At 46.1% G+C, this 13314-nt stretch overlaps 1 long non-coding RNA gene across 1 annotated transcript in view; it reads right to left on the minus strand.

Annotated features, from left to right (window-relative positions):
* Positions 1–11700, minus strand: part of LOC108494512 — a 16149-nt gene extending 4449 nt beyond the window's left edge. Inside the window, exons 1-2 of the long non-coding RNA XR_001873873.1 lie at positions 11691–11700; positions 100–103 (exon numbers count right to left, since the gene is read on the minus strand). This is a non-coding gene — a long non-coding RNA (uncharacterized LOC108494512). The remainder of the gene's footprint in view (positions 1–99; positions 104–11690) is intronic.
* Between the last annotated feature and the right edge of the window lie 1614 nt (positions 11701–13314).

Below are 13314 nucleotides of genomic sequence, written 5' to 3' on the forward strand. Positions count from 1 at the left end.
CCCCGGCTGGCAGGGATGCGGGCAGGCCGGGGAATAAAGGCCACCGGGGATGCGGGGCCCGCGCTGGTGACATCCCCGAGGCGGAGGGGCTGCCGCGACCGTCCTCGCTGAGCGCCCGATTTGGTGTGACCATCGTAAAATCGCGGCGGGGCGTTCGGCGGAGTGCGAGATAAGGAGAGCGCGCTCCGATCGCAGCTATTTGTGTTTGTGTTCCGCGTTACCCCCATAGATTTGGGAATTAATGTTTTGACAGACGTTCTTCATCTGCTTATCACAAGAATGTGGGCAGGTGGTGATCCCATCTTTTTGTTGTATAATCATCGAGCCTCCTGTGTTATATATATCCCGTGCTTCTCAATCAGCCTGGGAAACAGCACATTCCTTTTTCTACTCAAATAAAACCCTTGAACCGGCTCAATTGTCCATCAAAATTAATAAGCAAGCTTCAGTTTTTGTGGGTGGAATTACACGGTGGAGGGCCTAAAGATCTTGAGTCTTACAAGCACGTTGTAGGTCCTCGCTGGATGTTTACACCATGTCCATCATTTGTCCTCTGAGCACCTGCTGCTGGGGGCTGCTGCTGCTGTCTTGCAGAAGCTGAAGCCTCTCGTGGCCTCAGCTCACCAGGATTCCCTGTGGTGCCTGAGCTGAGATGGCCACAGCTGTGGCCACCCCGTGACACCCAGGCTCTGCATGACATGGGTACAACCAGGCACCTCCAAGCAGATTTTAGCAAAATTCAGCAGCGTTCAGCCGGAAGACACATCTAATTCTGCACATTTCCCTTTGGCAAAAGTCCCTCCAAAGGGAAAACTCTGCCTTGCCTGCAGGAAACCTCAACGTGAAAATCACCATCTCTGTATTACTGGGATTTCTTGGATTTCCATCAGTACCAGCACTGCTAACTGTCCAAATATTATGGGCAGCTCCTTCGCAAATGGAACATGGGCCGCAGTGGACCGACCAAGGCCTTGCCCAGGGCATTGCAGTGGGGAGTTTTTCAAACCACAGCCCCCATTTCTCTTTGCTTTACCCAATTTGCTTTGTTAAATATTATGTACACTATGTATGGGGATGCAGGGCAGGAACACAGCAATTGCTTCTAATAAATAACCTTGAGTTCATGATATAAACAAAGTTAGTTGACATACGTCGGGGTCAAAGACGCAAATAATTATTTCATTACTGGAGCAATTAGGTTACAGGTTCTAAAGGAGAAAGCTCTGAAGCTAAACATCTTTGAGTTTAGCAGGGGGCAATCCTCAGGCATGTGGATTTTTCTTCGAACTATTTGGATTGCGATCGAACATTCATCAAGTGTGAAATAGCCTTTGTAATGAGATGCTCGGAAAGAAGATACACAGTGGGTTCGGTGGGAGGCCTGAAACCATGGGGGTTTAACTTCAAATTGCAGCTTTTAAAACTTCCATTCAGCTGCTGCCCAACCTTGAAGGAGCTTTGGCTCCTCCAGCATCTCTGGTTTGTGTAAAATTCAGTGTGTGCTGAGAGTGGGGTGTTTTGGCTTCCCACAGCTTGGGAGCAGAAGCTTTGGGGCAAGGGAAAGATGTAATAGCTGAAGGAAGAGGATGGGTTTGCTGTGTGCAGGCACAGACCAGACCTCTCTTTTGGCCTCTTTCCCCCAGATTGTTTCTGTATTTTACCCAATTTCTGGACAGCTGTTTCAGGCTGCTACCAAAAAGGAAGGTTCCACATTTCCTTCTCTAACTCTATTTTAAAACATTGAGGCACCCATTCTTATGGAGTAATTGGGGGTAGTTGTGCAGATAATCCCTGCTAGGAGAAAAAGAGTTCTGAAAACTTAGTTGATGAGGGATACCTGCAAAGAAAAAACAATCTGTTCTTCTCCCTCTCCTTTATTTATTCTAATCTATCCGTAACTGTACTGACAAGTTCTGGCACCGATTAGGAACCAAGCCCTCCTAACATCATTTTTTGTGAAATCAAATCAAATGAACTAAAAAAAATGCACTTCCTGTGAGTCCTTCCAATATGGGAATGGGGTGTTTGGGTTGCAGGATTTAGATAATGCCCCTTTTCCCTGCCAGCCAGGCCTCACCTCCCATGCTGGAATAATGCTGCTCATCCAGTGTTGCGGCTTAACTATGTACTAAAATATAACAGAAAGTGTGTAGCCCCGCGTTATATTTGATGAATTCGTAATTATTTTTAGTAAGGCATGACATGCTTCCCCTGTGAATAACTTGTTTTCCCTGAGCAGTGGATGCAGGGAGACGGTGATGTTCAGACATTGTTCCCTGACCCACATGCTGGCTCCAAGCAGCTGAACGCCCGTCACACGAGGCGCTCCATCAACCGGGAGCACAATCACACTTCCCCTCTACACTTCACCGACACGTCAGCCCGAGAGCAGCACCTCCTGCTGCACTGGTACGGCTCAAGACCTTGCAAGGAACTAACTAGCTAACTAACTAACTAAAATTTACAGCCCACTTTTCATAAAGAGGTTGATTTGCAGATGCAAATGTGGGCCTTGATCCTGCAAAGACGATGCTCCTGCGTCGCTCTTATGTAGTGCAGGGAGTCAGAGTGACTTCAGCTGGATGACTCTCAGTGCATAAATTTCAGCGCCAGCTTCTCTCTCTGCAGATTTAGAGCGAGTATCTGTTGACTAGAATAGACCAGTTATTTTACTGCTCCAAGTGTTTGTGCAACTTAGTTACCCGGTGCTATGCAGGAATAGGCAGACACAAATCCTGCCCAGATCTTCCTGAGCCACGTCTGATCATTAGAAATGAAATTTGGATGTCAGTAACACCAAGTGCCCAGCACCAACATCAATACCCCATTTATTTTTTACCAGTTTTTAAAATGTAACTGGTTTTGAACGGATGTGTTGGCTAGTTTATCATGGATAATCATTAAAATAATAATCTGTATATGAGAAGGTGCTCATGTTTTTTTTACAGGTGGATGGCAGCAAACATTTGTTTTCTACCAGTTCTGTTCTAGAAGCATAAGTGTAGAGTTTGGTTTACCTGTCTGTAATAAAAGTGCAATATGAGTACAGTACAGAATTTTCCTTAAAGGTTTTTGTGAGTGTAAATTTGGAGCCTGGAGAAATGGATTGTTTTATTTTCCTGTGTACTCTGGTTTTACTACTAGTACTCCAGTTTAACTTTAAAATGCATTTAATATTAGTACTGTAGTCTAACTCTAAAATGCATTAAATGAAGTACATCCTTCATTCTGCTCCTGTCATTGATGCAAACCAGGGATGGCTTGGTCCAAAACATTTTAGGTAAACTGTTCTGGACCAGAGCATTTAGGAGATGGGTTGTTTTTCTTATTGTTTTGATCTCACACCAGACAGACGTGGGTATATAAGCACCATCGAGCACAATTACTGCTACTGGGAAGCCAAAATTCCAACATTTGGTATCAATCCTGTATAAGTAAGTTCATTAAGAGGGTGGCTCACATCACTTCTTCTATTATTTACTGTAAGGATGTCATCCAGTGTGAAGGATTGTACTGGTAGAAATAAACTGCTACTAAAGGCAGTGTGTGATCTTAGGTCAGCAGCTTCCCCACAATTTTAGGGTAGGTTTTAGAATTTAATTACTGTAACACTGTTTTTTGCACATTTAAAAGGTTTTCAACAGAGACCTGGAGTTTCATGCCCTAACCATAACTTAATGTAAGTGGAAAGTACTCAGTCATGCCACAGGCTCAGTGGGAACCCCAAGAAAGCACCATGGATCCATGTCTTTTTTTTTTTCCTGGTTTAAAAGCACAGCGAATCTCGTCATCGTGAAAAAGAAACCATGGAGGCAGGCTTCAAGCGTGGATGTTGCCAGGAATAATACTTCTCAGCATTTCATGGAAGTATCTCAAGTGGGTTTCTTGCGGGAGATGACCCTCATTTGTTACCTTACACTGATGCTGCCTTGGTGTTTGAGGTGCTGGATCCCCCAGGCTCTGATCCCACGCTGATGTGGGTGGTCATATGTGCTCTGTAAGGGCCCCGAGACCCCAAATCTTCTTCCCTGGTCCTGCCCTGCCCTCCCTCTGCCTCCGGGAGCAGGACTTGCACATCCTGGGCGATGTCCTGCCGCAGGGTCATGCTGGACTTTGAGCTCCCGGTTGGAAAGGTGTAGGTTACTTGCAGTCTGGGCAGAAACTCTCTCAGTTCTTCCTAATTTTGAAAGAAAACCAGGTCTGTTAAAAAAATAGCCGCTTGTGCTCAGCTGCTGCCGCAAGTGCCTCCAGGAGCAGTTGGCTCCTCTGGGCCCCGGCCACGCGCTCCCAGCCCTCCCTGTTCCTCCCGCTGCCAGCACCAGCATTTGTGCAGCTGCAAGGTGAAGTGGATCAGGGAACGGATCCAGCTGAACACTAATCCTGCTGCGGGGGCGAGGGGGGGGGGAGGAAAAAAGCTTATTTTCAGCTGGATCCATTCCCCAGCCTGGTTGTGCCTTCAGCCCCACAGGCCACGTGCTCGGCGGGGAGAGGCTGAGGCGGGAGGGAAGGAGCAGCCGGGGCAGGGAGCACAGGGCTGGGTTTATGGCAGCGCTGGCTTACACCATCTTAAAAGCATTTGTCAGGCTGCGATCTCTTGTTAATATATTACTGTTCCTGTGCTCTGTGCAGCGGAGGTTACAGCGCTGGGTGTTCGCTCCCGGAACCATGACGCTGCATTTTGCAGGATCTGTGGGAGAAAAGGCTCCAGTGGTGTTCAGTGTTTCTCTTTTGAAAACAGGGACGTGGCTGTGTTGGGGAGACAAGTGTGGGGTCGCAGAGGGGCTGCTGGCAAGGAGCAGGGTACCCACACATATTACCAGAACATATTAATCCCCTACTGGCATCAACTGCAGCAACAAGTGGGCTCTAAGACCAGCAAAACACATGGGATCCTCTAATACAATATATAAAACAATTTAGTGCAGCAGTACATTGATCGTAACAGTAACAGTTGTGCTGTAACTACGGTGTCGCCACCGTACTTTTCTCACATTAAATTAAATATAGATTTGGACTGATTTTCACAAAGTCGCACAAATTCAGGCACCGGATAATATTTTACATAATATGTTGGTGTTATCCCTTCTTGGCAAATTTATTCCCGTTGAGAAAGAAAAAGAGTTCCATGCTGAGAACTCTTGAATTGAATCGATGATTAGAACGAGGCAATACATATTACTTCTGCCCTGCTACAGACACTGAATTCAAATCGGTGGGAAATTCTCAAATCCATTTCCCTTTGCAAACATGAGCAAAAGGGTGCAAACATACAATAAAATTCCCTTTTTTTATAGTTCTGTTGGGGTTCCCCCTCCCCCCCGCATGTGTGTGAAATCCTTATGCAGAACTGTTGGGGCATTTTTATTCCCATTTTATTCGGTTTATATTCTTAAGCAAGGAATTACAAGTCTGGAGAAAAGCCTCACAGAGTGCATGCACGTTTGTGTCCCCCCTCTATAAAACAACTTAATGTCAACACCGCATGAGCAGAATTGTTCTGCTGATAGAACACATGGCTGATGTTTAATCTTTCCAGGAAAGTTTAATGAAAGGTTCTTGAATCAATCTGTCTGGTTTAAAGTTTGAAGGGCATTTGGATGCACTAATTTGATGTATGTGCCAGGTGTTTCTAAACAAACAGTTATCAGATAAAGACACTTGAGCCCTTCCCACTCCCTCCCTTATCTGCCGTGGGCTTCCTTGACCTTCACCTTCCATAAACTTGAAACAGCTTGTTTCAGTGGCCTGTGCCTTTAGTAGTGTTCTATAATATCTTAATGGGGAACAGCACCCAGCCTCTAATTCCACATTTGTTATTGTTTTGTAGGCCAGTTATTGGGAGATTTAACGTTATAATTGCCACGGAAAAGAGTTTGGTTACAAAATGAAAGGGTGAACTGGACCTTCCAGTCAATGTGCTGTCTGCTGGGACGCTGGGAATCACCTTGCTTGGGCATTGCTAGTGTTTGGAATGACACATGTGTGTTTGTTTTCCTCAGACACGACTCACAGTGACTTATTCTAGCTGTCACTTGCTGTTTGAATTACAGTCGTGCCTGGGGCATCATCCGAGATCTGGCTGGAAAAGATCTGGCCAAAGGGGGTTTGACAGATGTCTGTAAAACCCTCCAGGGTGTGGGAGAGGGAATAAGGAATGAGGATGCAAAAATTCTTATAACAGAAGAATGTATCAAATCACCCTTAGGTATCAGATTATAAATCTGGAGTCCTTTCTTGTAATACAAAATTAAATAGTGCAACATCCTGCCACCAAAATATGGCAGAGCCAAATTATATCATAGATTAAACAGGGCTAAAATAAACTCCTGGGACACAGGTCCATCAGTGATTCCTGCACATGCCATCTAGCTGTGGGCTCTGGGTTCAGAAAGTCCTCATGCTGCTGCTTGTTGGAAGCTGGAAGGGATATTTCTGTCTCTCAGAGTTTGCTCTGGGGCATCCATCGTGACCACATTAGAGACAAGGGAGAGGCAGAGCAGAGCTGGCCCAGCCAGTAGCTCTGACCTTCTCCTCCTGGCTCTGACTGTCCTTGGGAAGATCATCTCAGCCCCAAAGCACCTGCAGGTTAGTGAGTTGGAGAAAATAACCGGGGGAAAAGAGATGAAGAGACTCGTGCTGGGTCCCTCAGCAGGTCTGGAGAAGCTACTTCCCGCAGTCCCCGGCCAGCAGCCAATTCACCAGAGCACTGGGCTTCAGTCTCCTATGCTAATTAGGAACTTACTGGCATCAAACTGAAGCAGTGCAGCCCTGCATGAGGCCCTCCAAGGATTCAAGTGGCTGGAAGGCATAAGTTGCATTTCATTGATAGTACAATTGTGTCTTAAATCTCTCTGGTCACCAGAGATGTAGCAGGAGTGCTGTCAGCTTGAGAGCAAGCGAGGTAAATGCAGATGAGGCAGTGCCCGTGGATTGCCTGGCGTCGGTACAGTACAAAGGGGCCTGAGCTGGGTGAGCCTTGTACCTGCCACTGCAATCTAAACAACCCAGAGCCACCCAACACAGGCTCCTGCGATGGGCACAGGCACCAGGTGGGGCTGCCACCATCCCTACCCGGAATTTAAAGAAGAAATGTCATCTCAGAGGTCAATCAGGCATTTGGGAGTGACTCCACACATGTACTAGCAGCAAAGTAACCTGCACTCACCCTTCCTCTTCTCCGTTCTGAAGGAAGGGTTTCTTATGGGAAAACAAAGCCCTGTAGCCAAATCTCAGCCAAAAGCTGCTCATTGCCACAGTCTGTGAGTTGAAGCAAAGGAGGATCCACCTGAAAGCAGGACCACTGTTACAGCAAGTGACAGCTCCAGAGAGGATTGCTGGGTCTGTAAGCTGAAACAGTGACACAGTGGAAGTCCTACTGTGATATAATTATCCTGGTGTAAACATGGCCTGTTTCATCTTGCTTATTTTGCTTTCCAAACTGGAACAAGCTGCACTGGGGTCTGCATTTCTTTTAATGATTGAACTGTGTCCCCACAAAGATTTTTGCTGGTGTAACAGAAATGGTATCAAAGCAACAGACCTTTGTGGTGAAGACCAGTCCTTAGTTTCTAAGTAAGCACTTTTACCTTTCTGTTGGCAGTACATAAGCTGCAGGAATTCAGAAAAGATAAAAGGCACAAAAAGTCTGGTCTCTTACACTCCTATTTCCTGAACAGACATCAGAAAGGGCAGTCAGGGAAATCATGCAATCATTAAAGTTGGAAAAGACCTCTAAAATGCCTTCAATCTTCTCCATTAAATACCCAGGAAACCCCAATACCCAGGATCTGGGGTCAGAAACAAATAAATCTCCCAAAAGACAGAGACAGGATGGATGCTCCTGTTTGTTCCAGCATCTTCCCAAAGACACGTGATGCAACCAACCTTCTGCTGGGTCCTGCATTTTAGTACATAAGGTCTTCTCCCATGGTTTTAGGGATGCTCCACAGAAAGAGAAGTTTCTGATCCTATTCCATGTCACATTTTGACATGCACTTTGGATTCAGTGGTTATAGACAGTTGGTGCCAGCTCCTAAGCAGAGCTGTTTCTCCAGGTACGTATCTGGAAAAGGCGATCAAGGATGCCCAGAGTGTTTGCATGGTCACAGCCTCGGTGGGCTTCCAGATTTCAGGGAACGCATTTTCTTAGGGGAAAAAGAGCAAGTTTCACCCCCTGCTTGAGTCTGGTGTCTCATCTCAGGTGAGCAAAACCAGACCCAGTAAAGCTTTGCCCCTCGGAGGGGGTGGGCAGGAAGCAGAGAGGAGGGGCTGGCACACAGAGGACGTCTGCTGCTGGTCAACTACTCCTCCTCTGCCATTCCCTTTCATACCTTCTTGGCCAACGTGTTTTTCATGGATTAAGTGTTCTAAGAATTGATCCAGGATGTTTTGAATGTCTCGCTGGCTTACGCATCCTCTGGCACATTGGCAACTTTGCCTGGAGTCCAGCTCAGGTTCAGAGACAGAGAACGTGGAAAGACTCAGGACACCCCAAAGTGACTTCTTTATTTAATAGTGCTGTGATAACCTATCACAGGCATCAACAGTGTGGATTGGGGTCTGGGTTTGGACCCTTCCCTGTCTGTGACACATCTTTCTTTCCTCTTGCACACCTGGATGGCCTCTGCTCAATACCTGTGGATCTCAAAGGTTTTGTAAGTGCATTCACAGTACCCACAATGAAGAGCCCTGGGAGGTGCAGCAGTATTTGAGTGGATATCTGAGGTACAGACAGATCTCCCAAACCAGAATAATGCCCAGCCACAGTGCAATCCTCTCTCTAAAGGACATGTGTTAGAGTGACCACATCCACAAATGCGCAGCAACAGGAACAGGGGCTCTCCTCGGGAAAGCAGGAAGAAGTTTTCACTAGCAAGGCTCAGAAAACCTGAAAAACTTTAACAATTGCTATTACTGCTGTTTTCTAAAGACATTTTAATTCATGTAACAAACCACCTTATTTAAAAGTCAGGCACCTAAAGCTATAGGGGCTGAGTCTGGTGTGATTCTGGCTAAGGAAGCTGATGAGCAGCAGCAAGGCACCTGAGCTGGATTGGCTCCCAGCTGCATGAGCAAACACGAGTTTTAAAAACCTCAAATGCAATGACATATTTCCAGATGAACTTTTCTCTGTGCCTCTGAGAAGTCTATTGGCTATTGATCCTGAGCCAGGCAGCTGCTTGTTACTGGAATTAACTCGTCCTCCCTTTAGTTCTGTGGGTTAGCAAGCAAGAGAATAACTCATGTGAATAACTCGGCCCAAACTAAAACCCTGGGAAATTGTTTTGGGTAGGGCCTAGGTTTTGTTTAAACAAATAAACAAAAAGCACAAAAAGGAAAAACCCACTCAGAGCCAACCCCAAAGGGAATGTGTCATGCAAGCCAGCGTTTGCGTTCGTTCTCTGTAGGTTTTTATCTAATTTAGATAAATATCTAAATCAAATTTCATTTGCAAAACAAAAAGAGGCACTTAATCTCAAAAATATCAAATTGGGAAACTGGGAAACTTTTTCATTTGGGGCTTTTCTTCTACATGAGGCTATTTCCTGAAATCATGATGAATTTGCAAATAGTTTCAGCTGTCCCAAAATTACACTTTTCAGCAAACAGCTACTTGTCTGATGAAAATCACTCAGCTGTTACCAAGGTCTTGGCTTGCTCTGGCTGTTACATTTCCAATGGGATTTTTCCACAACAGTTAAGCAGCGGCCTGGGAGTTTAAATATGGATAATTCTCTCCATCCTGTTGCAACTTCTGCAGCTTCAGCTTTTCCCTGGCTCTGCATGCTGCAGGCTGGGAATGTGCATAGGGATGGCAGTAACTGCTGAAGGAGGAAACAAAGACAAGATGCAGCATTTGGGATAAAGTCTAAAGGAGATATAAAGTGTATTTGGACATGGAGGGATTGATGGAGAGCCCATGGTGGAACTGGGAGGGTTGGAGGATCTCTATGGGAAGAACAGCATCCTGGCAGCTCCTGTCTGTGAGATATCAAATATAAATGTTATCTAGCAAGGAGAGCTGGGGGGGGGGGAAAAGCCTTTAAAATCCAGTTTTACACACATTGTGTTTTGAGTAAATATTATTTTAGCTATCTAAAGTATTCAAACTAATCACAGCAGTTTCCTTTAATGCCTGCCATTCCAGACACAAGGTTTATTTACTGTAATGTAATACATCTTGAGGGAATGTCGTATGCAGATATTAGCAATTAACTCATTAATCTAAAAATCACAATTCTTGCAATTAATAGAGCACTGCACAGTCACTCTAATTACAAACTCTGCACAAAAGGCCAGTCTCACAGGGAACATGTAGCCTCCTAATTAGCCAAGATTTCAAAGGCAGACAGAAAATTGAGATGTTGAGGGTCAGGGAGGGAAAAATGTGAATACAGTGCACTGTGAGCATATCTGACAGCAGGGCTGACAAGCAATGCATAGAGAGTTTACCTTGGTGCACTCTGGGGGCAGCACTCACCTACCCAGGGCAGGTGTACACTGTCTGTCCACAGTGCTGCCACTCATTTTGGGAGAGGCACCAGTGAGACTCACAAGGTCCTCCAGGCAGGAAGTTCCCAAACTTTTGCAAGGCACTCACGCAGAGAAGCTTAAGGAAGGCACTGCTGTGAGACATAACCAGCCTCTGGTGATAGAGCTTTATCTGCTGGGAGACCCACAGCCACCTCTGGGGCTCAGGGATGGGGGGCAGCTCCTCGGCAGCATTTTCCCCCCAAGTCCTGCAAGATGCTGATTCCCCTGGCGCTGGTGCAGCGAAGCACTTCTGTGTGTGTTTATCTTTAAGGACAGGAGTAATCCCACTGATTTCATCAGGGCTACTCACATGCTTAAGGACTTGGTGGATTTAGAAAAAGAGTGCTCAGCATGAAGCAGGACCAAGGCCTCTCCAGCTGGGCATGGCTTGGAGTCTTTGAGCATCTCTGTTTTTCCAGCTATAAATGGGAGCAACAACACCAGTTTGCCCTCTGTGTCCCTGTGGTGGCAGAGCCCTGCACAGAGCCAACACATGGAGTCACCCACCTGCCTCTGGGCAGGCTCTGCTCTTCCCTGAGCCGTGAGAGCTGGTGTTCTTGCTGCTTGAGCATTGCAAATCCCAGCAGGAGCATTGGCCCCTGGGCACTGCAGGCATGCCTGCCAGGGCTCCAGAAAACATCCTGAGGGATGCTGTGGGAAGCGTTTCCTCACCCAGGCCTCCACCCAGATGCTATTGTAATCTTTATCTTCAAGCAAGAGACAGGGAGTCTGCCAGCACCCGGCTGGTGTTGGTAGAAACCGTTGTCATGAGCTGCCTTACAGTGGAAAAAGGCTGTGTGAGACAATGCCTGTTTGACTCACAGAGGAGAAACACGATGGCAGCACTGATTTCTCTTCCCTTGGATTGTGTCCCTGGGCTACAGCCTCCTGAGGAGTTTAGAAGCTTTTGGTTTTGGCACTGAAGAGACTACTTTTTTTCATCATAGGGTTTTTACTGATCATGTTCCAGAGACCTGTGTGGGCAGCAGTTTTTTTAGGCAGCACCAGATTTTTTAGGGGGCACATCCCATTAGCCTTGCTTGCCGAAAGAACCCTTTCAGCTCAGAACAAACCATCCCTGGGGCAGCAACGTCTTTTCCAGGAGCTCTGGAGGAAATCACGAAGGTGGAAACATCTCTGTGGGTGGTGGAGGGGACAGACTGTAGAAGCAAAGCCACTGAGTGTATAAATGGTGATAAAGAGAGAGATTATCTCAGCAAGAGCCAGAGGGACAGCAATTGAAGAAGGTCTAATGGCTCCTGAGTTTCACAGGGTGTCTGTTCCCATGTGGAGACAAGTCTTCTCAGTGCTGGACTTCTTTGTGCAGACCTTCCACTAAGCCTGGTGATGCTAACTCTTCTTGGAAGACAAATACTGGGAGCACCTCCATGAGAACAGAGCTGGTCACAGCACACTGACCTCACAACTTGGGCTCAGCACAGCTGAGATTGTGGATTAAGAGTCACTGACTGCAACAAAATTCCTGAAAGGCCTAGATTCCAAAAAATCTGAGATCTTTTAGAGACTGAGAATACACTTAAAATGTGTTTGGGAGAGAACAGAGACAGGAGAAAGAGCTACAAGAAATCATCCTAAGGAAAACCACTGTTATCATACCACTGTATGATAGAACTCCATAGAGGATCTTCCAAGATCTTGGAGACTGAAGTTGGTCCAACATCCTTAAGAGGGAAGCATGCTTGGAAGGGAAGATGCTCATGTGAGTGAGCAGTTCAGGGAACATGAGCCTCGTTTTGCAGCCTCCTGCAGCCTGGGCAGGGGAGAAGAACCTTGTCACAGGGACTGCTCAGTGGCTGCTGCCCTTCCAGCCCAGTGATGGGCTGTTTATCTCCCATTCTGTGGGGTGGGGGATAACTTTAAACCTCATATTGCTGAGTCAATATTGCTCAAAGACTTGGCACATGATATTAAGAGTCAACAAGAAAAAGACTGAGAATAAAAGTTGATAAATTACAAGTCAGTTGGGATCCCTGAACCCTATAGTGCCCAACCTGTGCTCACAGATATTTTTTTTTTACATATATTGGGCCATGCCAGAAGCTGCTGGTGCTGCTGTGGGACAGGGACCAGACACCACAGTCAGCCCTGGAGCGCACTTGTCGAGTGGTTGGAAAAGTGGTTAGTGTGAGAGGAAATGTTCATTCCTCTGGAAAGGTGGAGAAAATGCTTAAGAAAAAAAAAGTTTTGCTAAAATTACAGTCTCTGGATTATTGTTTGCTGGGAACAGAGTATGGGATTCTGATGTATTTTTTAATAACAAAGATCGCCAGACGTGGGAATAACCAAGAGTTATTACTATATCCCTGCAAGGATGACCTGGCTGGGAGAGGAGCCCGGGGTGAAGCAGCACAGATTTCCAGGGCTCTTATCTTGTCTCTGCCCCTTCCCTCCCTGTCTTAACCCAATTGTGCCCGACCTGCCCCTGCTGCAGCTGGGACACTCCAACCTGACCTATGGACAGGGCTGTTGGAAAACATTGATTCATTAATGGTTGTAAAACATTTCTGGGTCTTTGCAGGAAAGGCACAATGGATTAATAAAGTACCGTGAAGGAGTTGCAATGATGTGATGTTTTTGTACAGATAAACTAAAAAGCCAAGTCTTCTTTTTTAAAATGTTCTTTCTTTTGCATATGAATTTCATATGCAACCTAAGGACAGTTTTTCAAGGGGCAGAAAATCAATGTAAATCTTAAACCCTCTCCATTGCTGTCACTTAATTAATTTCATGTTTTACCAAGATTATCTCCCCAAATGAATT

Source organism: Lepidothrix coronata, unplaced genomic scaffold (genome assembly GCF_001604755.1).
Source record: "Lepidothrix coronata isolate B3197 unplaced genomic scaffold, Lepidothrix_coronata-1.0 Scaffold25, whole genome shotgun sequence".
NCBI lineage: Eukaryota > Metazoa > Chordata > Aves > Passeriformes > Pipridae > Lepidothrix > Lepidothrix coronata.